General features: G+C 43.4%; 1 protein-coding gene across 2 annotated transcripts in view; it reads left to right on the forward strand.

The window, feature by feature from the left end:
- The first annotated feature begins 4,021 nt into the window (after positions 1-4,021).
- Positions 4,022-27,886, forward strand: part of sgcd (sarcoglycan, delta (dystrophin-associated glycoprotein)) — a 244,467-nt gene continuing 220,602 nt past the window's right edge. Inside the window, exon 1 of one of the 2 annotated variants that reach the window (XM_068043858.1) lies at positions 4,022-4,132. The gene's annotated coding sequence lies outside the window, so the exon portion shown is untranslated. Of the gene's footprint in view, positions 4,203-27,886 lie in introns of both variants that reach the window. The other variant, XM_068043856.1, reaches the window with a different exon arrangement.

Below are 27,886 nucleotides of genomic sequence, written 5' to 3' on the forward strand. Positions count from 1 at the left end.
CATCCCAGCACAGGCAAAGCAGTTCATGGAGTGCTGAGAGTATTGCAGGCTTGGCACTCTTGATTATTTCGGGGGTAATGCTGTCCTTTCCAGACCATTTGAGTGCAAGTTCAGATCATAAATCATTCCATAGAAATGTTGCAGCAAGGAATGCCCAAATGACCATAGGAAATCTATGCAATTTATTTTCGATGGGTCCGCAGTCTACTGGGAGCTCGACAGGGAGGAGCAGGTGGCCCGAGTGCCCATGAGGCGGTCGTTGAGGCTCAGGGCCTCAATCCGGCCTTGGTCGCCCTTCAGCCATCACAGCTGGGAGCCGGGAAAGAAGCTCCACCGTGAGCTGGATGGCGACCACAAGCGCAGCGTCAGCCTGGAGGACGGCAACATTGAGGAGGCCATGCAGGCTGTGGGCTGGCCCACTCGCCAGGGTCGTCGCCAGACGCCTCCCCCCTCCCCCCCGCACCCCCTTCCCCTTCGCACCCCCTCACACCCCCTCCCCCTCACACCCCCTTCCCCCATCCCCTTCCCCCTCGCACCCCCTTCCCTCCTCCCCTCACACCCCCTCCCCCTCACACCCCCTTCCCCACACCCCCTTTCCCCCTCGTACCCCCTTGCCCCGCCCCCTCCTCCTCGCACCCCCTCCTCCGCACCCCCTCCCCCCTTCCCTCTCCCTCCATGAAATCGCACAATTTATTTGTTAGGGTCCCTGCTCAGGGATAGGAGCTAACAACCCCACTGCCTTGTGGGCGTCTTGGGAGAGACCAAGGCTAAGGGAGTAAACCCTAACAGAAAATCCGGAGCGGAACCCCTGAGGCGGTCATGTGTCACCTTTGGCATGTTTCCGGCAGTTCCTGCAGCCAGTGCTCTGCACTCCTTTGGACCCCACTAGGAAGGCCGAGAGGGAGGTTTTGATGCTTGGGCAGCTCACAACCTCCATATATTCCGCCCAGGCATGCGCCATGGAGAGGTCACTCCATAGTCACCTCACAGCGACCAAAACAGCACGGAAGGCAGCAGTTACAGGTTATATGTCCAGCTCAATTGGCGTAGAGATTGGGCGCCACGGGTTACCTTTGTTGGTGGGAGAGATCATCGCATCTCACTGGACAGCTACTGCCTGCCTCAAACCGGGCAGCCCCCGGTCAGAAAGGTTCTGTCCCGCCACAGTCCACCTGCTTCAAAGAGTGCTTGGAGCTCAGGGTCATTGCCCGACAAGTGGACTGTAACACTGCACCAAACAGCATGACAAAAAAAGGAAAGAAGGTACCAGCCCTTCGTTTTGCAAGTTGGAACATCAGAACTATGTGTCCTGGCCTGTCGGAAGACCTTACACAAACCAACAACTCTCAGAAGACTGCCATCATCAACAATGAGCTCAGTGGACTCAATGTGGACATTGCAGCACTTCAAGAGACACGCCTCCCTGTGAGCGGATCTCTAAGTGAGCAAGATTGACAAGTAAAATCAAAGAAAAGCCAAAGATATTTTATAAATACATAAAGAGCAAGAAGTTAACTAAGGAAAGAATAAGGCCTATTAGAGACCCAAAAGATAACCTGTGTGTGGAGGCAGAAGATGTGAGCATGGTTCTTAATGAATACCTTGTGTCTATCTTCACAAAAGAGGGTTCAATGCAGATATTGTCATTAAGAAGGAGGAGTGTGAAAAATTGGTGGTTAAATGTAGTGAGAGAGGCTATATTAAGGAGTTTAGCATCTTTGAAAGTAGATAAATCATCAGGCCTTGTTGAAATGTATCCCAGGCTACTAAGAGAAGCAAGGGAGGAAATAGAGGAGAATCTGACCATCATTTTCCAGTCCTTTATGGCTTCAGGCATGGTGCTGGAGTACTGGAGGTACCATTGTTTAAAAATGGAGGAAGGAAAAGCCCAAGTAATTACAGGCCAGTCAGCCAAACCTTGGTGGTGGGCAAATTATTGGAAAAAAGAAACAGTATAAATTGTTATTTAGAGAGGCACGGGTTAATCAAGGGCAGTCAGCATGGATTTGTTCAGGGAAGGTCATGCCTGTGATTGAATTTTTTTAGATGGTAACAAGGAGGCTCGATGACGATAGCATGTTTTATGTAGTCTACCTGGATTTCAGCAAGGCTTTTGACAAGGTCCCATGTGGCAGACTGGTCAGAGAAATAAAAGTCCATGGCATCCATGGAAAATGGCAAGTTGGATTCAAAATTGGCTCACTGGCAGGAAGCAAAGGGTAATGGTTGGTGGTGCTTTTGCGATTGGAAGGCTGTTACCACATGGTTCCACATGGCTCATTATTACGTCCCTTGCTTTTCATGGTATGTATCAATGATTTAAACTTAAATGTCGGGGCATGATTAAGAAGTTTGTAAACTATACAAAAATTTGCCATGTGGCTGATCGTAAGGAAGATAGCTGTAGACCACAGGAAGATAGCAATAGATTGGTCAGGTGGGCAGAAAAGTGGCAAATGGAATTCAATCCAGAGATGTATGAGGTAATGCACTGGGGGAGTGGGAGTAACATGGCTCGGGAATACACAATAAATGAGAGGATTCTGAGAACTGTGGAGAAACAGAGGGACCTTGGAGTGCATCCCCACATATTCCTGACGGTGTGACAGTTGGTTAAGAATGCATATGGGATACTTTCCATTATTTGCTAAGACATAGAGGTGTATAAAATTATTAGGGGCCTGGATGGGCTGGATAGGATGGACCTTTTCAATGGAGAGGTCACTAGCCATGGGGTATAGGTTTAAAGTAATTGGGAGATGGATTAGAAGGGAGTTGAGGAGAAATGTTTTCACCCAGAGGGTGGTGAGAGTCTGGAACTCACTGAAAAGATGGTAGAGGTAGAAACCCTCATTGCATTTAAAAAATACTTGAATATACACTTAAGTGCTGTAAGGGCTAGAGGGCTATGGACTAAGAGCTGGAAAATGGGGTTAGGCTGAATAGTTCCTTTTCAGCCACACAGACATGATGGGCCGAATCACCTCCTTCTGTGCCATAAATGTTCTACATTCTTTTTTAAGGCTGAGGGGTGACCTGATAGACATCTTGAAGATAATGAAGGGGTTTGATAGGGTAGATGTGGAGAAAAAAGTTTCCATTTTTGGGGAGACAAAGACTAAAAGTCATAAATATAGCATAGTCAATAATAAGTCCAATAGGGAATTCAGGAGAAACTTCTTTACCCAGAGAGTGGTAAGAATGTGGAACACACTTCCACAGAAAGCAATTGTGGAAAATAGCATAGATGCATTTAAGGGAAAGCTAGATAAGCCCATGCGGGAGAAAAGAATAGAAAGGTAGTTTGGTAGTATTAGATGAAGAGGGATGGGAGGATGCTAGTGTTTAGCACAAACGTCTGTAAAGATCAGTTGGGCTGAATAACCTGTTTGTGTGTTCTTGACTCGATGTTAGTCCATTCCACAAAATTCCTCTCACGGCCTTTTATGCCAGAGGAACTATTTCACCTGCGATCTCCTGAATTCCAATTGGGAGATATTACCCAGAGTCTGCTCCTTTTCACTATCATTGATCATAATAAAATAAATCAGATGTTGTAAGCACTTTACAGTAACAGAGGTGAATTGATGAAAGAGCAATGGATAACAGCGAGACACAGAGAAATGATAATATTTCTGAAAATATAATTTAAACCATTTAAGAAATAGGACAATAGGCAAATAATTTCCTGTGAAATACAGTTAATAGTTTAATCATGTTTAAGGTGATCTATGCACCTCCCCCCCCCATGAGAGGAAGTAGACTTGCATTATTTAAAAGTATGTTGTAAGAAAACTGAGCTCTATGAGTTGGAATAATATGAAGGATTTTATTATATAGTTCATTTTTTGAAAGAACAATTCAAAATGGAGTAAAAGAGGGTCCTAATCATCTCTGGATGCCTTCACTTGTGCTGCCCTCTTGGAACTCGACCAAAGCGATGTAAATCAAACTGCCAGGCTTGAGCAGAATTTAGTCATGGAATGATTTCTCAGTCAGCAGTTGCTTGTGCTGTACACAGGATTCAAGAAATTCTTTAGGCCTGCGGTTGCATTTGGCTGGGGATGTACTGTTGGAAAATCCTGAGTCCGCCTGCCAGCCCAGCCCAGTCCAGCCCATATGCTGTTTGTTGGTAAGACACTTCACTGTTAGATATTCCTGACACACCCAGACTGTTTCTTGTCAGATTAAAAGACTGAAAGGTAAGGTGCAAACAAATTCTGTTACTTTATATATCCTGCTCCTTGTGAATCCCTTTTGTTGGTCAGCTTTTTTTTCTGTTTGTGTGCCTTCTTGTTGCCAGGACAAAGGCTTAAAGATTTGTTTGCTCTCTGTTCCCAATTAGTGACTTTATAATCAAGTTAAAATAGTGGATAGTATAGAGAACTGGGAAGCAACAGCTGTCTGGGAGAATCAAAGAGTTAAAGCGTAGATACATAGGATAACTTCAGAACTTCTTGTTGCTATCGAGTCGTTCTAAATTTAGACTGCTGCTTAACAACTCTTAGCTTTTAAGGAGGCCCTTCAGGAGGTGCTAGTTTGTTTGGAAGGGGAGGAAATTCAAATGTCTTTCAGGCGGCTTGTAGCTGTGTCTGGTTTTAATTTTTTCTGCGAGTCTCTGGGGTGAAACAAAGAGGAAGGAACTGTTCTACTTAACATTACATTGTGCAAGATGATTTCTCTGTGAGAAGTAACCTCTTTCTCCCTCTTTCTCTCCCCAACAATGATATCAATGTTTAATATAAAAATCTATGTATAAATATGCAAAGCTATGGTGAACACTGAAAAATCTTTCTCCCCAATCCTCACATGCTTGTGCAGCCTGATCGAGTCGCATAGCTTTTTCGTATTTTTCACCTGAATACCTTAACTCACTACTTGTTGGTTATTGTGATGCAGTACAGCACAAATTGAAATTATTAACGCTGTATATGCTGTACTTACAAACTTGTCCTATCATGCTTATACTGGTGACAGGTCATTTAGCCCTGCCATTTGTCACTATCCAGCTCAGTATAAACAGTGTTTGATCTTCTATGTCACTCTTTGACATTGTTTAATGAAGTTAAAATGAGACTAATTATATGTTTAATGTATTTATATTCCTCCTATGGAGAAGCTCTTTCCGCACCCCCACATTCAACATCTGTCATACACAGAGGACAAATATGCTATGCTCTCCCTGGACACTATCCTAAACATAATGCTAGTGTACTTTTTTATGTTTATGATGTTCAAGTTATTGAGGAAAGTTTAACAAATTTGCTTCTATGAATTCAATACAATTAGTTCATTTATGACTATATGTTCATGTTAGCGATTTATATCCTTGATGTTTCGTAAAGATTTTGTGTTATTGAAGAACACTGATTTTGTATCTAACCTAAGCTTTATTGGAACTTTTCACTCAGGGATGGCTTTGAGATAAAGTGCATTAGAGATTGCAAATAATTGCTGTCCCCTGAGTCCTGATATCAGTGAGTGGAAATAATGACTGTAGGAGAGACAAGCTTTCTTTCAAGAATTTGCTTTTCTCTTCCTGCTAGCATGTGTTCTCTTTATTTGTGATATTTTTCCTATTATAGTAATGTATGCTAGTTGGTTGTGGGTACCATTGAAAATGCCACAGCTCACATGCAGTTGATGCTTGCCACAGGAACTGACAAAATGGGCTGGAGCATTCCCCGTTAGTTAATTTTTTTAATGGAACCTTAAGCTAAAGTCTTTTTTGCACCGTAACCTGCCAAACGTGTGAGCTGATAACGGCATGACAAGGGCAACGGGGCATCTGGGACCTCAGTAAATGTTGAGACCAACAGTGTATCTCCTTAACCAATGAGATTTAAGAATTGGGAAAGAAACAGAGGAAGGACTGAGAAGGAAAGTAAGTTAGAGTACATGAATTCAATGTCAAATCAGGAAAGAAAGAGAAATAAAGCAAAGGAAAGAAATGTTGGATTAAGAGAGAGAGAGAGACAGACAAAAAGGAAAAGCAAGAAAAAATATCAAAATTTGACATTTTAAAAATTGCTACCAATTGACTATTTGCAAAATTGAGATTGAGCATTTTAAATTTTTCCCGTTTGGGGCTGGAGATTTTGATTGACATTTCATTAGCAACTATCATAAGATTAAACTTTAAATTCTTACTTAGCAGACTTAATTTTTAATGAGCAAACATTGTGTAAATTCAGCAGGTTTTTAAAAATAACAGGGAGGCTAAGGGCTGAATTTTTGTTCCAAGATCCCGATGTCAATGCCGGTATGAATTCCGGGTCAGAAACCTGGAAGTGGCCGTGGCCGGACCCTGGAAGCGATTTTCAAGGAGACGGCCAATTAACAGGCTGCCTAAGAAATCCCTGTCCAATTAAGGATGGTGGACATGCTCCACAGTGGGAGGGCCAATGGGAGCACCCGAGGCTCTGGGCAGCCGAGGGTCCAACCGGAAGAGGTGGGTACTGCCACTGTAGATCGGGGAACCTCAGGCTGCCTAAAGATGGAGATGCCCTCTAAAGACTGTTCAATATTTAAAAATAAAATGTGGCTACAGTTGCCAGGCCAGCATTACAGAGGGGGAAGCCCTCAAAGAATGGCCTGCGGGGCTTTGAGAAAATTAAATGAGGTATTGCTGCTCTCTTGAAGTGATTTATGACTTTAACCCCTTATTGGGACTAAACCAAATCAGGCATACATCTCTATGAATCTCCTTTAATTAAGTTCAAACCAGACAAATTCTTATAGACACTTATTTGTGTACAAAGAATTGAACTAGTCTTCCCTCAAAGAAATAAAACTAACAGAGAATATTACCATCCTTTGGATAGCCTATTTTTTAATAACTATGGCTAAGTCATAAATATCCCAGATATTATAAAAGTCTGGGAAACTCTCATCAATACGTATCTCTCCAGTTAAAGAGACACAGAGAGGGGGTTCTTGTAGTTGTAAACAGAATACTGCATGAGACAATTTATTAACTTTTATATATTTATTAAAGAATTGAACATGCAATGCACTTTTAAGTGTATAAGTATATCACAATATCAAATATTACTAAGAGATGTAGCACATAATCTTATTTCTAAAATAGAATCCAAAAGTTTAACCTTGCTAATGTTATAGCAAAACATCTTAGAATATCCATCAAAATTTAAAGTAAACTTTTACCTTAAATTCCCTGAGTAAGCCATAGGATGAGAAGTATTCACCACGAGGAATTCAACACTTCTAATTTTGCTTCAGAAACCCTCATGTTTATACTGTTTCTAAGATATCATCTGACCTCTTAGCATATAGGTGTTACTTTTCTGTGTGTGTTTTTCCTGCTTGTGCAATTCATATATGGTTGTATCGTTAACAAACATCTCCACTTAATGTTTTGCTGGATTCCCCTGCTCTTGAAGTTGTGAGCATCTATCTGGTCAAAATATTTATAATTGTGTTTACTTGACATCTGTTCCTGTAAGTACTTTTTCATTTTATTATTTTATTATCAATAATTGTCTTTTTATGGTACCTTTTCAGTCGATCTGTCTACGTCACCAACCCCATCAACTAATTAAGTGTATTGCTACCTCTTACTGATGTCACACAGGATGTTTCAATGGGTGTTTATCCTCCATCTCCCTGGCAACAGAACTGCTGAAATGAATTTCCCAACTTAAAAGGTGTTTCTGATTCACATTCTATTGAAACAGGGACCTTGAAAGACCTTGAAATTTCTAACTCTACCTTCTTAAAGGGGAATGTCAGTGATTCTTGAAAACTGACCATTTATTCAATCTCTATTTCTAAAAGGTATAATATATTAACTATATCTAAATTCTACCTAATTAAGCCTATTATACGTATGTTTCATCGCACCCCCCGCACCCCCACCCCCACCCCCATGCCCTCAATAGTCACTTTACGTTGTCTAATTGGCTACATGCCGTTTGCGGGCGGGTAACTGTCACCAGCCAGCAACTCCCCCCCACTCCACCTCTCCCCAGCCTGCTGCTGGGAAGCTGTCTCCAACCATTTACCTGGATCTGGTCTCAGTGGGGGTGCTCGTATGCCTTCTGGAAAATTCCAGATGGCCTGTGTAGCATGCCCTCAATAGTCACTTTACGTTGTCTAATTGGCTACATGCCGTTTGCGGGTGGGTAACTGTCACCAGCCAGCAACTCCCCCCCCACCGCCCCCACCTCCCCCTGCACTCCACCCCACCCCACCGCCCAAACTTCAGAAGCATCCTTCCTCAAAATAGGACATGCTGCAGACCGGCACACCAGTCAGTAGCAAGAAATATCCAACATGGCCGCCTTCAAGCCCACCTTGGCAGCAAGCTTCAAAATGGCGGTTTGCCCGTGCAGAACCCATGTCGCAGAGCCGCCACGATAATCAGCGTGGGGACTCATTTAAGTGGCTGTGGTGGACCGCCATCACCCTCACCATCCCTAAACCCCACCTGATGACATGGAGGGGGCGGGCTGTCCAACCCCGGCAACGGCACCAGGCGCCACTGTGCAGGGACCGACACCATTTGTAAAGCACTTTGAGCCCTACATTACAATTTACATTTTTAAAGGGATTTAGGTTTTAAAAAATGTAATTAATTGATGTCTCCAACTCCCCCCCCAAAATACTTAACTTATGCACCTGACCTTCCACCACCCCCACAAAGTTCATAAACTTTTATCTTTAACCCTTCCCACCATCCCTTACACCAATCAGATTAGTTTGACCCCTCTAACCCACCTTGCACTGAAATACTTACCTGCTCCCCCCTCCCCACCAGTATCCAACATCGTATCTCAGCTTAGGAGTGCTGGCCACCAGCACCAATATTGGAGGAGGATGGACAGCAGGGGCATGTAAGTGATTCGTTTACATACCTTTTTTGAAATATGTAAATTCTGCTCCCATAGCCGAGCAGCGGGAGAGCCGCCATGAGGCCTCGCCACCACCGGCAATATTGGGATGGGCCTTCCCAGTGTCGAGGCTCGAGATGGGCCTCTGCCAGGGGCATTTGCCGGCCCCCGCCCCTGCCATGACCCCTGATGTCAGGGGGCCTGTAAAATCCAGCCCAATCTTTGTGCAAAGCAAATGGCAGAGTGATGTAAAGCCACCAGCAAGTTCCAGATATTCACAACTCATGCCGTAATCTCTTAATCTCTTGAAGTTACTGGCCGATTTGCACATTAATAATAGCATGCGTCATTAACACGGCATAATTTTTCCATGAAGATCTGGCCCATTGTCTTCACGATCAAAAGTAAAGGAAGGCCTGAAACTAGTACGTATTTTTTAATGGTCTGAACTGCGTAAGTGTGTGTTCACTTAAAGGGCTGTAACCGGGATATCTTGTTGAAATACATATTGTGACTAAAGTTCCAGGGTCTGGGAAGGTGATGAAATAACATACATTAGGGGAGGAAGAGGAGGCAGGGGGATTTGAGGTGGGACCAGGTGTAGCTACATCTGTCTTTATGATTGAATGAAGAAGAATTCTGATTGATGTAGAAGCTGCTGCTTCCTCTCCCTGCTGTGCTGTTGCTAGGAGAGGAGGCGGCATGGATGGGAATAACATCGTCTGTCAGAAATCCCACCAATTTAGTGCAAAGCATGCCAGCATCATGCAGAAGCAGGGCCCAAAACACTGATTTCCTAATGGTAACAGTAAAACAATGCTTTGCTGAAAAAAAATCTGCACTCTTCAGACTTAACCTCCCCACAACTTGTTGCTTTGAAATCTTGGCCCCTGTGTGACCACCAGGGAGCACTGGAGACAACATCCACCCACTAAATAAAAGTGACCCTGTCGCTTAGATTTAGGACTAGGGCAGACTAGCAGGCAAAAATCCCGCTGCAGTCCAGTTGTAATGAGAGAATATGGCTTCAGGAGTTTTAAGGCCTTAACTTCTACCAAAATAACGGTGGTGCACCAGGAGAAGCCCAAAGGAAATTCACCCCCATAATTTCCAATATTCATTTTGGGACCACAGAATAAATCTTATGGAGTGCCTGCCATGTCTATGCATGTTAAGTGTAAAACATTATGGACAGTTGGGGACATAACAATTTGCCCTGTATCTGCTTTACCTCTGAACCTGTCTCAGTTTGTCTGTCTGTTAGCTATTTAATTTGTCACATTGCTCCACTATTCACATACCAACCCGTATTAAAAGCATACACAGACACACGTGTTCTGCATTAGTTTGACGCATGGCATCATGGACATTGTTTATAGAAAGAAAGTGCTTCAAGATGTTCAGTTTGCACTGCTGAGGAGTTTTTTGTTTGCAAAGAAGTATCAGCATTTAATTCTTTAGGGGTCTTGTATGAAAGTCCCATCAAACTTTATAGTTGGGTGATTGATTTCCCAGGAATACACGGAGCCCCCGTCCCCGCCCCTCCCCCACCACCTCCACCAAAAACCAGGCAACAGATAGATTTATAAAGATTACATAGAATTTACAGCACAGAAAGGGGCCATTTGGCCCAACAGCTCGATGCTGGTATCAATGTACCACACGAGCCTCCTCCCACCTTACTTCATCTAACTCTACCAACATATCCTTCTATTCCTTTCTCCTTCATGTACTTATCCAGCTTCCCATTAAATGTATCTCAAATAGATTCTTCTGCCGAGCCTGTCTCTCAACATACAAATCACAACCCATGCATAAAGATCTTAGCTATTCCAGAATTTATAGATTGGGGCTGGAAATCTCCAGTACAGATGAGCCTGCTGGGAAACTCTGTTGCTGACCAGGGCTGATTTTTTTGGGGGTGGGGAGATGCCCTATTATGCATGTCAGTGGCAGGCACCCAATCACATCTTAGATGCCTACCTGCCTGTGCAACGTATTGTGCTGGAAATGGTGACAGGAGAAAGCATGGCCCTCTCGTCCTCCTTTATAGGGGAGACCACTTAACAGTACTTTTCTCAACCGATCTGAAAAATTCAAGGGCCTCTGCCATGATTGTGGCCAGCACTTCCCAGTAGGAGCACAACCACCATTCTGCAGCCTGGTACACCTGACCCACTGGTACTGTGAGGCCAGGGACATTGGAACTCCTGCCACTGTAAATCCTGACCCCTTGCCCTGTCCCCTTAAACATTGGTGACATTGTTTGGGGTAGGTGGAGGCTCCATCCTACAAGGCTGTGCAGAATTTGTGGCATGGGTCAGGGACCTGGCATATCCAGGTGTTGGCCTAAGTTATGGGCTAGTACTACCACCATGACTCTCGCAGCAGTTTTTGCAGCTACCATAGGTTTTTCGTAGACCTCTTGAGTTGGCCACAAAATTCCACTTTCCTTCCTGATTTGAACCAAATGGTAGATAAACCCCTTTTTGATTGAGGTGGATCTCCAAATAAATTTCCCACTCATGCACCCTAATGTACAAGCAATTGTGCTTGCCTTTATCTTTGTGACTCAACAGTCATATTTACACTGGTGGCACCATAAATGAACACCAAAGTAACGCTAAAGTCTAGTTTCTATGGAGTCTTTTAATCTGGATGACTCATATTCACACCAGGCTAGAACACTATCCAGTGTTTTAAGCTTGAACCCTGCTGAATGGATTCTAAGAAAGAATCGAGTTTGAAGTAATTGTTTCGAAACAACATTTGCAGCTTTACTTCTGTACCTGACCTGAGTGTGCTTGATGTGGACAGATATTTGTTAAAGTATTCCATTCTCCAGCAACTGCATGCCTTACCTGTGCCATCACAAAATGAAATTCTCCCAGTCTTCAGATTTAATGATGTATGGAAGAACAGGATACAAGCAGAATATATTGTTGGGGACTTGGAGGATGGAATATTGATTCACTGTTGTGCTAAGGTTAAGAATAGATTTAAGTGTAAATAATTGCCACGATCCTGATTTCTGCCTACTTGACCACAGAAGGATTTTGGTTTAATTGGTATTGAAAGTCCACTATGGCAACTCCTGTCTTTGAAGAAAAGCCTGCTAAATAAATTCTCAACACCGCCTGAAAAGAACTGTTCTGAAAGATCCCAGTAACATGTCCATGTGTACTCGGAGGCCAGACTGTATGCTAGTTTTGGAACACATCGCATCTGCTGTTTTCATCAGGAATAAGCAAGTATTCAGCCCAAGTGCTTTTTGTCTGTAACAGAGCTCTGAACAAAAATCCCTTTTATTTTTTCCCAGTAACCGGTGTATGTATGTCTGTGTTAGGGGTTAAGATAAAACATTTCGATCTGTGTATTTGTGCTTTTCTTCATGACTGGTTAAGACTTGTTTTATAATAAACTGATAATTTTTTTGTTTATTAAAGAAACCTTCTGGGAAAATAGAGTATATGATTGACCATATTGGTAAGTGGGAAAATTTAAATACATGTTGTGACCTGTGGAGAAGTGGAACTAGAATAAACAGTGCATTCCTCCCGCCTTGGTCGTAACACATTTCAGATATAATTTTTTGTCAAGTTCTCTCCTGAAGTTTAGAGATAATCCATTTCAGAGTGGGATTTGAGTGAGCTGGGTGGGTGGGTGGGGCAAATAACAAGCCATCTGACCATAGCGGCACGTATTTAATTCTGGGATCTCATTAACTGCATGTCTGATCTGAGCAGGAGTAAAGGTTTAGAAGGAAGTTTACCAGCAAGAAGGTTAGTTATGGGAAGGGATTTCTGGAGGGTCTTGCAGGAGGGAAGGGGTTAGCCTGGGTAGGGGAGGCCTCTGTTTTACCTGTAGATCACGCTGAAGCACTCTTGCTTTTCCTGGCCCCAATAGGATAAAAAAAAACACTTCCCTGAAAGGACCTTTCTGGTCCTGGATGCTCTTCCCACTCTCCTCATCTGATGGAAACCACAATGGCTTCTGCACTCAGGCCATGATTAGAATGGTAGGTACATGGAGGTAGATCGCCGATCAGCCATGGTCTCATTGAATGGCAGATCAGACATGAGGGGCTAAATGGCCGACTCCAGCTCCTATGTTTCTATATGTAAATGACAGTTGGGGCCCTGATGACATCATTGGATCCTGGTCTGCATATTTAAAGAATGGCCTCTGCCAGGAGTGGATGGGTGCCTTTGTTGCTTGCTCAGAAAGCAGGTTAAAATTGAAGTCAGCAGGATCCAGGTGGGACATTAGTGGGTAAGCGACTTGGCCAATTTTAACTGCTTACCTGCCAGTTTATACCCCTAAGATCTTCTCAATTGCATTAGGAAGAGGATTCTAAAGAGGAGTCCTGAAAATGAAGTTTATCCAAATATTACAAGTGAAAAAGATTATTTTATGCCATAGTAGAACTCTCTGGGTGAGTACCCATTAATCGCAATTTGCACAGTGGCGCAGTGGTTAGCATCGCAGCTCCAGCGACCCAGGTTCTATTCTGGGTACTGCCTGTGTGGAGTTTGCAAGTTCTCCCTGTGACTGCGTGGGTTTTCGCCGGGTGCTCCGGTTTCCTCCCACAGCCAAGGACTTGCAGGTTGATAGGTAAATTGGCCATTATAAATTGCCCCTAGTATAGGTAGGAGAATTGAGGGAAGGTGGGGATGTGAGAGGGTTAATGGGATTAATGTAGGATTAGTATAAATGGGTGGTTGATGGTTGGCACAGACTCAGTGGGCCAAAGGGCCTGTTTCAGTGCTGTATCTCTAAATAAATACTACACTGATTACTATTCATCTTCATAGTTATCTTCCTGTACTAAGTAGAAGGTAGCAGAACTGGGATGAAAATGTAAATAGTGGAGTCAGAGTGAACTGGAAATATAGGAATTATTTGGTGCAGAAGATAATGTGAATTTTTATCATACCACCCATAAAGATTTAAAAGGTGTATATCCATATGTTTTGAAGATGAATTCATCCTTTGAGTTAATTATATGTATTGAAGAGCTTAGCTTCATTTTAATAAGAGCATATTTGTCTATAATTACTTCAATCACACCTCATTTCAGTGCTAAAATCTAATTGTTGGAAAAAGTGCCTTAATTCCAGATTAAGTTCAGTATATCATATTCAATGATAACAATGCACCAACTGCTCTTTGGACTACGTGTTCTAGAACACATGACTAAAGGTATAAGTAAATGTATCTTTATGCTGTTCTTGAGCAATAATAAGCAAAACATTTGTGCTTTTATGTGTATTTTGAAGTTACCTCTTCACCCAGGTCATGCACCATTCCTCGGCTGAGATACCAGGCAGGTAACATATTCCCAAATCACTGCTAATGACACATTGGGAAGTGCACTTAAGTAGATGAGGGCAAATCATTTCCCATTCCATGGCCTTTGCTCACTCTCTCCTCTATGTTCCAGCTGTGATGGAGAACTGTGGGTGCAAGCCTGCATGCTGCCACTCTGTAATGAAGTGTGTTGGTATATAGAATGAAACTCTTTCTAACCCTAACTGCACTAGGCAGCTCTCCTGACTCAGATCAATACTACCAAAATGTTATTCAGTTGGCGATCATCCAGCACTTGTATGATATGAAGGTTATTTGTACTGTGGACAATTAATATTGCTGTATATCATAGGAAGCTTTCTTACATGAACACTCAATTTATTGTGCTTGTACAAGTTATAATTTCAGAGGAAAGCAAAGAAACTCGGTGTAGTCTAAAAGAAACTGGAGTGTGCAGGAGAGAACAGGGTATAGGTAACTGGGGCATCTAAAAGTGCAATGGAGAGGAAGAGAAGGAGTGCATAGGGAGGAAAACATCCAGGGAAGCCAGGGAGAAAACTCATGGAAGCAAAAGCTAAAAGGAGAATTAATTTTATTTAGAGATACAGCACTGAAACAGGCCCTTCGGCCCACCGAGTCTGTGCCGACCATAAACCACTCATTTATACTAATCCTACACTAATCCCATATTCCTACCACATCCCCACCTTACCTATATTCCTCTACCACCTACCTATACTAGGGGCAATTTATAATGGCCAATTTACCTATCAACGTGCAAGTCTTTGGCTGTGGGAGAAAACCAGGGCACCCAGCGAAAACCCACACAGACACAGGGAGAACTTGCAAACTCCGCACAGGCAGTACCCAGAATTGAACCCAGGTCGCTGGAGCTGTGAGGCTGCGGTGCTAACCACTGCGCCACTGTGACGCTCATAATTCATGTAAGTGCAGAAAAGTGAGGAAAATAAAAAAACACAAACAAGAAAACTAGACAATTCAGACAAGTGAACACAGGAGTAGAGTATCAAGGGACTACAGAAGGTGAAACCATATGGTAAATGAGTATTTAGGGAGGGGAGTGAGTGGTCTAGTAAGTGTACATGGTAATGAGAAATGAGGAACAGGACAATGCAGTTTTAGGATATAAGGAAGTAAAGAATTACAGGGAAAGAACATAGGTGAATACGATCACGTACTTCTTTTGGGCCTCCTTATCTCGAGAGACAATGGATACGCGCCTGGAGGTGGTCAGTGGTTTGTGAAGCAGCGCCTGGAGTGGCTATAAAGGCCAATTCTGGAGTGACAGGCTCTTCCACAGGTGCTGCAGAGAAATTTGTTTGTTGGGGCTGTTGCACAGTTGGTCACGTACTAGTGTGTGTAAAAGAGAGGAGGGTTAGAGGACATCTTGTCCTAAACCTAATTTGGCTCAGCTTTGTCGAGTAACTACAGTCTGTCTGCCTCTTGATTACTGAAAGGCTATTCAAATAACTGGACTGAATACCTTTTTTGACCTTACATTTGTGTGTTTTATATTCGGACTTCTCATGGTAGAATCACAGAACCATAGAAAAATTGTGGCACAGAAGGAGGCCATTCAGCCCATCGTGTCTGCGCCGGCTGAAAAAACTAGCCACCAAATCTAATCCCACCATCCAGCACCTTGTCCGTAGCCTTGCAGGTTATAGCACTCCAGGTGCATGTCGAGGTAACTTTTAAATTAGTTGAGAGTTTCTGCCTCCATCACCGTTCCTGGCAGTGAAATCAAGGCACCCACCACCCTCTGGATGAGAAAGTTTTTCCTCATGTCCCCTCTAATCTTTCTACCAATCACAATAAATCTGTGCCCCCTGGTAATTGACCTCTCCACTAGGGAAAACAGGTCCTTCCTGTCTATTCTATCTAGGCCCCTCATACTTTTGTACACGTCAATTAAGTCATGCCCTCAGCCTCCACTGTTCTAAGGAAAGTAACCCTAGCCGATCCAATCTTTCCTCATAGCTGCAACTTTCAAGCCCTGGCAACATTCTTGTAAATCTCCTCCGTACTTTCTCCAGAGAAATTATGTCCTGCCTGTAGTGTGGTGACCAGAACTGTACGCAATACTCCAGCTATGATCTAGCCAGCGTTTTCTGCAGCTCAAACATCACATCCCTGTTTTTGTATTCTATACCTCGGCCAATAAAGGAAAGCATTCTATAGGCCTTCTTCACCACTCTATCTACCTGTCCTGCCACCTTTAGGGACCTATGGACATGCACTCCAAGGTCTCTCACCACTTCTACCCCTCTCAATATCCTCCTGTTTATTGTGTATTCCCTTGCTTTGTTTGCCCTCCCCAAATGCACTACCTCACACTTCTCCGGATTGAATTCCAATTGCCACTTTTCCGCCCACTCAACCAAACCATTGATATCATTCTGGAGTCTGCAGCGAACCTCTTCACGATCAACCACATGGCCAATTTTTGTGTCATCTGCAAATTTCCTAATCATGCCTCCCACATTTAAGTCCCAATCATTAATATATACCACAAACAGCAAGGGACCTAACACTGAGCCCTGTGGAACACCACTGGAAACGCTTTCCAATCGCAAAAACATCCGTCGATCACTACCTTTTGGTTCCTGTCACTGAGCCAATTTTGGATCCAATTTGCCATATTCCCCTGTATCCCATGGGCTTTCATTTTTCTGACCAGTCTGCTATGTGGGACCTTGTCAAATGCCTTACTAAAATCCATGTAGACCACGTCCACTGCACTATCCTCATCAATTCTCCTTGTTACTTACTCAAAAAAATTCAATCAAGTTAGTAAGGCACAACCTTCCCTTAACAAATCTATGCTGACTATCTCTGATTAATCTAAGCCTTTCTAAGTGGCAGTTTATCCTCTCAGCTTCCTAAAATTTGCCTTCCCCCAATTTAGAACTTTTACTTCTGTTTTATCTTTGTCGTTTTCCATGATTATGCTAAAACTAACTGTTTAAGGTCACTATCTCCAAAATGGTCACCCACTGCTACTTCATCCACTTGCCCAGCTTCATTACCGAAGACTAAATCTAGAATTGCACCCCCTGTCATTGGGCTTGTTACGTGCTGGCTAAAAAAGTTCTCTTGAATGCAGTTCAAGAATTTTGTGCCCTCTGTACCCTTCACACTGTTTGTATCCCAGTTGATATTCGGGTTGTTGAAATCCCCAAATATTATTGCCCTATAGTTTTTGCACTCATAAATTTGCCTACATATTTGTTCTTCTATCTCCCTCTCACTATTTGGGGGTCTATAGTACAATCCTAGTAGTGTGGTTTCCCCTTTTTTATTTCTGAGCTCAACCCATATAGCTTCATTGGATGATGCATTTAGCATATCATCCCTCCTCACCGCTGTTATTGATTCCTTAACCAATAATTCTACATCCCCTCTTTTTTTAATGTCTTTGCCACCTGAAAACTCTATATCCAGGGATGTTGAGCCTCCATCCTTGCCCCTCTTTAAGCCAAGTTTCCATTATAGCCATGTATCTATCTGTGCCCTCAGCTCATCGGCTTTATTTCTTATACTCCTTGCATTTAAATAAATACCCTTTAACACTGTCAAATTCCTGTGCTGCACACTTTTAGCCTTTGCTTCTTCTGTCTTTCAGAGTCACTCGCTAATTTTCTGCCTCCCGTTCCCTGCCCTGAAATTGTCCTATCTGATTTGATCACTCAAACCAGGAATGACATTCACTGAAAAGTGAATTCAGTTGCTTTCCACAAGGGTGCAGCCATTTGAGACAGCGAGCAGCTGAGCCTTGTAGTCTAGGAAGGCCCTAGATTTGATACTCAATTTGTGCTGAGTTCATGATCTCAGTCTAGGTAGCAGTAGCGATACTGCAATTTATTTCAATGCCCTGGATTAGGAAGGGGAAACATCAAGTTCCTACTCTTGATCGCTATCTAGCAACCGCTTCGTGTATAGACATTGGATGAGAACAGGATGAGACTTGGTTGTGTCACCCCCCCCAAAGTTAAATAGCCTGCTGACACTCATTCTGTAGGCTCATACGAAGGATGGCTACTTGGGTGAGATACTGGAAGGCAGCTGGCACCGTATTCCACCAAGGAATCAGTGCTGTTAGGAGAGGAGAGAACTGCGAAAAAAATAGAAGACAATCCAGTCTCCCTTAAGAAAACTACAACTTTCAGAGAAGCACTGCTTTAATTCATTTTGTCTTGGCACCATTTTTACCCAAGGGTGAAAGGACAGTGAGCTAAAATGACATCGACAGGAATATTTGACATTCCTGAGAGTGAAAAAATACACTTACCCACTGTATCTAACCTACGTGAGGAATGCAAATCCCACACAATCTTCTCAGTAACACAATTCTTGCAGAGTTTTGACACTGCAGTTTTTAACATTAACAGATGTTTCTGCCAAAAGATGTTTAAAGGATTGCAGCAGACTCGAAGTTCTACCATATTGGATAATAACAACAAATACTTGTATTTATAAAGCACCTTTAACGTAATAAAGCATCTCAAGCCACTTCACAAGAGCAGTATCAAGCAAAATTTGATGTCGAGTCATATAAGGCAATATTAGGATAAATGACCGAAAGCTTGGTCAAAGAGATACGCTTTAAGGAGCATCCTAAAGGAGGTAAGAGAGCTAGAGAGGTGGAGAGGTATAGGGAAGGAATTCCAGAGCTTAGGACCTAGTCAATGGAAAGCACGGCCACCGATGGTGGAGCAATTAAAATTGGGGATGCTCAGCAGGCCAGAACTAGAGGAGTGCAGATTTCTCAGAGGGTTGTTGGGCTGGAGGAGATTACAGAGATAGGGAGGGGTGAGACCATGAAGGGATTTGAAAACAAGGATGAGAATTTTAAAATAGAGGCATTGCTTAACCGGGAGCCAATTTAGGTCAGCAAACACAGGAGCGATGGGTGAACAGAACTTGGTGCGAGTAAGGACACGGACAGAAGAGTTTTCAATGACCTCCAGTTTGTGCAGGGTAGAAAGTGGAAGGCCCAACAGAAGTGCATTGGAACAGTCAAGTCTAGAGGTAACGAAGGCATGGATGAGGGTTTCAACAGCAGATGAGCTGAGGCAGGGGCAGAGATGGTTGATGTTATGGAGGTGAAAATATGCGGTCTTAGTGGCAGTGTGAATATGTGGTTGGCAGCTCATCTTGGGGTCAAATATGACACCAAGTTTACAAATAGTCTTAGACAGTTGCCAGGGAGAGGGATGGAGTCAGTAGCTGGAGAATAGAGTTTATAGCAGGGACTGAAAAAAATGGCTTTGGTCTTCCCAAGATTTAATTGGAGGAAAATTTTCCTCACCCAGTGCTGGATGCGAGACAAACAGTCTGATAATTTAGCGACAGTGGAGGAGTCAAAAGAAGTGGTGGTGAGTTACAGCTGGCTATCGTCAATGCACGAGTGAAAGCTGACGCTGTGTTTTCAAGTCATGTCACTGAGGGGCAGAATGTGGATGAGAAATAGGAGGGAGCCAAGGATAGATTCTTGGGAGACACCAGAGGTAAATGTGCAGGATGGGGAAGAGAGCTATTGCAGGTGATACTCTGGCAATGATTAGATAGATAAAAATGGAACCAGGCGAGTGCAGTCCCACCCAGCTGGACAATAGTGGAGAGGATGGTTTGTCAACTGTATCAAAGGCTGCAGACTGATCGAGAAGGATGAGGAGGGAAAGTTTACCTTTCTCACAGTCACATAGGATGTCATCTGTGACTTTGTTAAGAGCTGATTTTGGTACTGTGGCAGGGGTAGAAACCTGATTGGAGGGATTCCAACATGGAGTTCTGGGAAAGATGGGCACGGATTTGGGAGGCGAGAACACATTCAAGGATTTTGGAAAGGAAAGGGAGATTGGAGATGTTGCAGTAAGTTTTAGGTAGATGTTACCTGAATAGAGGTGAGACAGGGGTTACCCAACCTGCCTCACCTTAGATTCTTGACCAAGATAGATCTACAAGCTATGGACTTACACTCCTTAATTAAGTCAGAGAGTTTATTAGGCTTAACTAACTCACAGAATAGCTGACCCCGTCCTATCTACAACTTCTCCTTTGTTATCTCTTGCCCCACACCCACTTTATTTGCTTATAACCTTTTACATTTCTAATATTTGCCAGTTCTGAAGAAGGGTCACTGACCTGAAACGTTAACTCTGCTTCTCTCTCCACAGATGCTGCCAGACCTGCTGAGTATTTCCAACATTTCTTGTTTTTATTTCAGATTTCCAGCATCCACAGTATTTTGCTTTTAATGAAGTAACTTGATATAGGTTAAAGGCACTATCTACTGAAGAGTTGAGGAATATAGCTGGGCAGTTAGGGGTTACTTTCCATGCAAAAGCTAAGAAATCCAAAATCCTAAGACTTGTGGCCAACCATTTTTCGCTTGAACCTGAAGTTTCAGAAATAGACAGGGTAATGTCAGCAAAAATACAATTAGACAGAGGAGACTCGAATTGGAATTCCAAAGAAAGAAAGAGCAGAGAGATTATCAAGAAAGGGAAAAAGAAAGGGAAGAAAGGGAAAAAGAGCTTTCCAGAAGAAGGAGGAAAGAGAGCTAAGGTGGCTTGAATTAACTAGGGGCAACCCAGTACGCCCAGTGAAGGTATTGCTAGTGAGGAAGTTACTCCTTTTTAAAAATTCATTCATGGGATGTGGGCGATGCTGGCCAGGACAGCATTTATTGCCCATCCCTAATTGCCCTTGAAAAGGTGGTGGTCAGCTGCCTTCTTGAACCGCTGCAGTCCATTTGGGGTAGGTATACCCACAGTGCTGTTAGGAAGGGAGTTCCAGGATTTTGACCCAGCGACAGTGAAGGAACGGCGATATAATTCCAAGTCAGGATGGTGTGTGACTTGGAGGGGAACTTGCAGGTGGTGGTGTTCCCATGTATTTGCTGCCCTTGTCCTTCTAGTTGGTAGAGGATGCTGGTTTGGAAGGTGCTGTCTGAGGAGCCTTGATGCATTGCTGCAGTGCATCTTGTAGACGGACACACTGCTGCCACTGTGCATTGGTGGTGGAGGGAGTGAATGTTTGTAGATGGGGTGCCAATCAAGCGGGCTGCTTTGTCCTGGATGGTGCCGAGCTTCTTGAGTGTTGTTGGAGCTGCACCCATCCAGGCAAGTGGAGAATATTCCATCACACTCCTGATTTGTGCCTTGTAGATGGTGGACAGGCTTTGGGGAGTCAGGAGGTGAGTTACTCGCCTCAGGATTCCTAGCCTCTGACCTGCTCTTGTAGCCACGGTATTTACATGGCTACTCCAGTTCAGTTTCTGGTCAATGGTAGCCCGAGGATGTTGATAGTGGGGGATTCAGTGATGGTAATGCCATTGAATGTCAAGGGGAGATGGTTAGATTCTCTCTTGTTGGAGATAGTCATTGCCTGGCACTTGTGTGGCGCGAATATTACTTGCCACTTATCAGCCCAAGCCTGGATATTGTCCAAGTCTTGCTGCATTTCTACATGGACTGCTTCAGTATCTGAGGAGTCATGAATGGTGCTGAACATTGTGCATTCATCATCGAACATCCCTATCTCTGACCTTATGATTGAAGGAAGGTCATTGATGAAGCAGCTGAAGATGGTTGGGCCCAGGACACTACCCTGAGGAACTCCCGCAGTGATGTCCTGGAGCTGAGATGATTGACCTCCAACAACCACAACCATCTTCCTTTGCGCTAGGTATGACTCCAGCCAGCGGAGGGTTTCCCCCCTGATTCCCATTCACCTCAGTTTTGCTAGGGCTCCTTGATGCCATACTCGATCAAATGCTGCCTTGATGTCAAGGGCAGTCGCTCTCATCTCACCTCTTGAGTTCAGCTCTTTTGTCCAAGTTTGAACCAAGGCTGTAATGAGGTCAGGAGCTGAGTGGCCCTGGCGGAACCCAAACTGAGCGTCACTGAGCAGGTTATTGCTAAGCAAGTGCCGCTTGATGGCACTGTTGATGACACCTTCCATCACTTTACTGATGATGGAGAGTCGGCTGACGGGGCGGTAATTGGCCAGGTTGGACTTGTTCTGCTTTTTGTGTACATGGCATACCTGGGCAATTTTCCACATTGCAGGGTAGATGCCAGTGTTGTAGCTGTACTGGAACAGTTTGGCTAGGGGCGCGGCAAGTTCTGGAGCACAGGTCTTCAGTACTATTGCCGGAATATTGTCAGTGCCCATAGCTTTTGCCACATCCAGTGCCTTCAGTCGTTTCTTGATATCACGCGAAGTGAATCGAATTGGCTGAAGTCTGGCATCTGTGATGCTAGGGACTTAAGGAGAGGCCGAGATGGATCATCAACTCAGCACAGGTCTTTCAGACAGTTAGGGAGGAAGGGGACGAAAAGGACAGTGAGGACAGATTAAAGGAGGGCCAGGACGCTTCCCAGCTGGAAACCCGTACTGTCCAGTTAGCCAACCCTGAAATGTTGGAAAAATTTGACCTCACATCTCCTATGTAAATGCAGGCCAAAGAGGCACCCTACTAAGGCTGCTAACAGCATTTACAGAAACCTGCAGGGACAAGTAAAGTTCCCAAAAAGGCAAACCAACAGTGAGGACGATGCCTTACCTAGTTGAAGTGCTGCAGGAGCGTGCAGTGAAAGCTGGACAGAAGCCTGTGGGCAGGAATGTCCCAGAAGACATGGGGCAGATTAGCAAAGAGACCCTCCCCACAGTAAAGGGAAAAGGGAAAGAAAAATGCCCTGAAGTAGACAGCACTTTTGTGATTCACCAGAAAACTAAATGTGAGGTCAGTGTGGATCTACCCACTGAAGAACCCAATGATCAGGTCCCAAACCCAAAGCTAACGAAACCTAGACATTTCAATTCAGAATTCAGCAAGGTCAAGGGCCCAGAGGAAATCTCAGACACCTCACAGGGGCTAAAAAGCAATTTACTGCCCACTGCCACTGAGGAAGGAAAATTATCAAGGTGCTGGAACCTGAATGGTTAAAGCCACGTGTTGCAAAAACAGCAGTTGAGGGGTTAAAGCTTGTACATACAGGGGAACTTGCCTTAAGCAATAATGGAAATTTTCAGACCCCAAGCTTCACCAACAACCATGTGTTTATGAGATGCACATTCCCAGGGTATTACAAATTGATACTCGGAAAACTTCAATCCCATTTGACGACACATAACCATCCCGGACAAAACTCCAAAAAATTAAATCAGCATTGCTGTTGCAGACAAAGCCAGCTGCAGCAGTTCTAAGATTAATGAGTGTATTTGAGGAGTGAGTGAGAATTAATGTGTGTTTTCTTCTTTTTCTTTTCCATCCCTTTAATGAAATGTTCCTTTCATCACATTTCATTCCTCGTAGTGCAGAGGTGACAAAAAATCATTATATGCTAAATGAGAAATACTAATCCATCGGTTGAAAACTTGCATTAGACTTTTAATGGAAAAAAAATCCTATAGTTAACTTTTAAAAAAACTGGCAGCCAAGATGACCACCGCAATTTGCACCTGAAATACAAGGAGATCGAACTGGAGACAAAAGTCTAACAAGAAGCCCAGGCAAAACAATGCTTTGGCTAATTGAATAGATTATCCAGATTATCCTCGTTAGCAGGACATTCAAAGCTATCTTGAGGTATTCATAAGTAGAGACGTCCCTCCAGGGGGTAAACACTGACAACACCATCTGAGAGAAGTTTTTGGGTTTTAGACTTTGGACTTCATTAAAAACAAAGGGGATTGAGAGAACCATGTGACTGTCTGTCCATCTCTGAAAAACTGGGAGTTTTGTAACATTCAAAAGTGGCAAGCAGTAACACGGTTTGTGCAGCAGCAGAAGGCTGCATGCTTCCCTCTCTCTCTCTCTCTTCAGAAAACATCAAGTTGAAAACCATCTGTGACTGTGGACCCTCCAAGCCTACAGACTGCTACAGCCAGAGACCAGGGGAAGGCAGCCAACTACAATTCTGCCTCCAAGGAAAATCCTGAACAAAGTGGGCCAACCACAAAGTGCACTTTGACTAACCAAGGACTTCAAGAATACAGCTACAGCCAAAAGACTACCGAATCATCCACTCCACAGACTGTTTTTTTAAGTTCCATTTATTCTGTACTTTAATCCAACCAGCAAATCTATTTTTTCTCTCTGTAATCTATTGGCTGGATTTTAAGAAGCCCTTGATGTCGAGAACCATGGTGGGGTGGGGGGTGGTTGGCCTGAAGATGGCCCCAGATGAGACCCGCCACGGTCCTTGGCGTCGGCAGGCCCAGCCTGATCCTCCCGTCAGTGGCGAGGCAGCATGGCGACCTCCCGCCACTGGGTGACCGGACCACAATTTGAATATTTAAATTAATTAAAATAATTAATTTAAATAAACTTACGGTGCCTCCTGATGTCCGGCTGCGATCTATGGCCCGGCAGCTGGCATTCCCACGCCTTTGGATCCCCATCCGGGGAAACGAGGTGCAAAACTGTTGGGGAGGGTGGAGGAGGTAGTTTATCAGTGCAGGAGGGAGGGGGGACAGGATCAAATTAACGTCATGTGTATAGTGGATGGTGGGAAGGGTAGTAGTTTATGTAGTCCAGGGCTGAGGGGGAAGGTCAAATGGTGAAGGTAAGTGTTTTTGGGGGGGAAAGGGCAAATAATTAATTTAATTGTTATTGGGGGTGTGGGAGAGGAGCAAAAGAAATGTTTTTACTTAATTTAATTCATTCTATCCTTACATATTTAAATTAGCTGGTAGGGCTAACAGCCCTTTAAAAATGGTGTCAGTGCCTGTGCACAGGCAGTTGACGCCATTGCCGGGAATGGACAGCCCGTCCCCTCCACGTGATCACCAAGAAATAATTTAAATCTCAATAACCTGAGTCTCACACTTTTTTAAATAAAAAAGGGCCTTACCATTTTAGGATTTCCCAAAGCACTTTTATTGTTATAAAAGCAAGATACTGCGGATGCTGGAAATCTGAAATAAAAACAAGAAATGCTGTAAATACTCAGCAGGTCTGGCAGTATCTGTGGAGAGAGAAGCAGAGTTAACGTTTCAGGTCAGTGACTCTTCTTCTGAACTTTTATTGTTACTTTCTGAAGTGCAGTCACTGTTGTTAATGTAGGCAAATGCATACAGGTAGGTCCCACAAACAACAAATGTTTCCATTTGTAATGATTTCTGCAGTAAAGCTGGCACAACTGAAATATTTCAGTTTATTTCCAAAGTACTTGGGAATTTTAGCATCTTGGTAGCCTGCTAATGAAGGAATGTTACGTTAACAGACTGTAAAGAAAAGGTAGGAATGAGAAAAAGAACTAGCAAAGCTTAAGCATTCCATTCCATAATGTTCTGTAAGAAATACTGGTGGAGTTTTGGTATCATGTTTGCAATATTACAAGCTTTAGAAATCTTTTACTTAGTGGGTATTTCACCCAATATCGCTGGATTAGAGAAACCAGCCTTTCTTTTGTTGTGAAGCTCACAGTTTATTCATTAGCATAATACAGCCAAATTATTTTTATGCCACAGACCTGAATTCCAACATGCTACCTCACTGATTCAGAATTTCTCAAGGCAATTGAAGTATGACTCCCTGCCCGCTTCCAGTTGCTTGCTCCCAACTAATAAGAAATGATGGTAAAGATTGTCCGCTCCTGAACACCTAGAAACTTAACCAAGATATTAAAAACACTAATTTTCATGAAAGGATGTCTTTTTTTTAATTGCAAAGGAAATGTGGTATTGATACATCCTGGTCAGTTTTTTTTCAATGTGGGTAGGATATATGGCGAAATAAGTCTTAGAACAGCTCAATGGTTATGATCATTATTAATCAATGTTACTTTACAAAAGTTAGCATTGGCACCCTGGTGATTTACAAATTCCTGGGAAATAGCAACCTGTGGATGGGAGAGACAGAAATGAAGAGTTAACGGATGAAAGTGATAAAGAGAAATAGAGCAACAAAGAGGAAGGGAGGGTGAGAGAGAGTGGAGCTAGTGTTGCAGGATTAAAATTAAAAGAGCTTGTGCAATTTGAAGTGAATTGAGGTACATGACATTTGAATAATTTCGGGTCAATTGGCTGAAAAAAAAGCCATTGAAAACTTTGAAATTCAATGGGATGATAACTATTTCATTCCCTAATAAATACAATGTTGTTGCTTTTAATTTTATTTCTTGCCTTGACCTATTTTAAGAAGTTGATTTTGGTGCCAAGAATTTGTGTGCAGGGAGGAGAATTACTAACCTGTCTCAAGATGTGTTCTCTATTAGTGGGTCAACAACCCAATGCTTGGTGAATTCTGCCTCACGATGTAGGGGAAAAACAACAATGCCTCGAGTGAAGAGACTGTGAAAAATTTCAGTGGGCTCCTTGGGGAAGATTGCTATTGTGCATTCTTCTATTTGACTTGGTAATCTCTGATAGCATGTAAGCATCAGTATTACTGAAATTCCCCACTCAGGAAGGTCTTTCTTGTACTCCCAGGTCTTTTAATACACACAGCTCTACCAGTAGACTATAATATTATAATTTTTTCTTCCCGCCGCTACCTCCGTTCACATTCTATTCCCTTTTTGCGCCACTGGGGACAGTTATTTTGAGATAATCCAATTGATTTTTTTTCTCCTTCCCACCACCATTTTTCATGACTCAGTTTAAACCAACTTTAGCTCCTTGTTCAGAAATCCAAATGGAGAATATTACTTAACCTAGAAGCCTGATATGAATGCACAATCTTTAGCTACATGCAATTTGTGTTAAAGGTTTTCATTGTAAAAAGCAGCATTGTAAAAAAAAATTCTATCATATTTCAGAGGAGAAGAAACTGTAGAAAAAATTCATTTGGTGTTTGCAACTGGAGGTAATTATTTTCTTATCTAATTTTGGCTGAGTTGCTGCTACATGAAAATATTCAAACAAAAGAAGAGTTTACATAGAGCGTGTCTTAAAAATGCTCTGCAGCTTGGTAAGGATTTCCAATTAACCTTTACTTTGTGCTGGAGACGTAAGGGGCTTGACATTATACAGTTTATACAACTAAACAAAATGAATGATCTAACATGCCGGTAGACTGAATATTGACTCTACAGTTATCAGTCTCATCTTCAAGAGTACGACAGCAACTTCATCAAAAGTGGTTGGTTATCTTTCTTTCTTTACAATGACATAAACCATAAATCATCATGGTAAAACACTTGGGCTTGAATTTTCAGGTCCCACTGGGAGCCGGAAAGAAGGCAGGCGGGGGGGGGGGGGTAGGGGTGGGGGGTGAAAAATACCAACACAGGTGGGCGTGCCGGTTCCCGACGCCGTTCCCAGCACCAGCCAGTTTCACCAGGGTGGGAGGAGGACATAATGAAGGCTAACTAAGCTGGTTAAATAATTCATTAAGAGTTCGTTAATGGGGATGTTGTGATTTTCACAGGGTTGCACGGACTACACGCACTGCCTGGGGCAGACCAGCTGAATGGAGGCGGGCAAACAGTGGGGAGTCAGTCATGGCTGCCACAGGAAATTAACTGGGCCCCATAAAAGAGTGAACGGCACAGAGGGGATCTCACCCATTGGGAGACACACCCCATCGGTGCAGCGTATGCGCAGGAAGAGTGGGCAGTAAGTGCATGGGCAGTGCAGAGTTGGTAACCCTGCTGGCATGTGGGGGCATAATAGCAGGAGGCCAGGCTGCCAAGCACAATTTGGGGCCACCTGAACACAAGGAAAGCTACAGCTAGAAATGGGGGTAC

The sequence above is a fragment of the Heterodontus francisci genome, chromosome 12, assembly GCF_036365525.1.
Source record: "Heterodontus francisci isolate sHetFra1 chromosome 12, sHetFra1.hap1, whole genome shotgun sequence".
Taxonomy (NCBI): Eukaryota; Metazoa; Chordata; class Chondrichthyes; order Heterodontiformes; family Heterodontidae; genus Heterodontus; species Heterodontus francisci.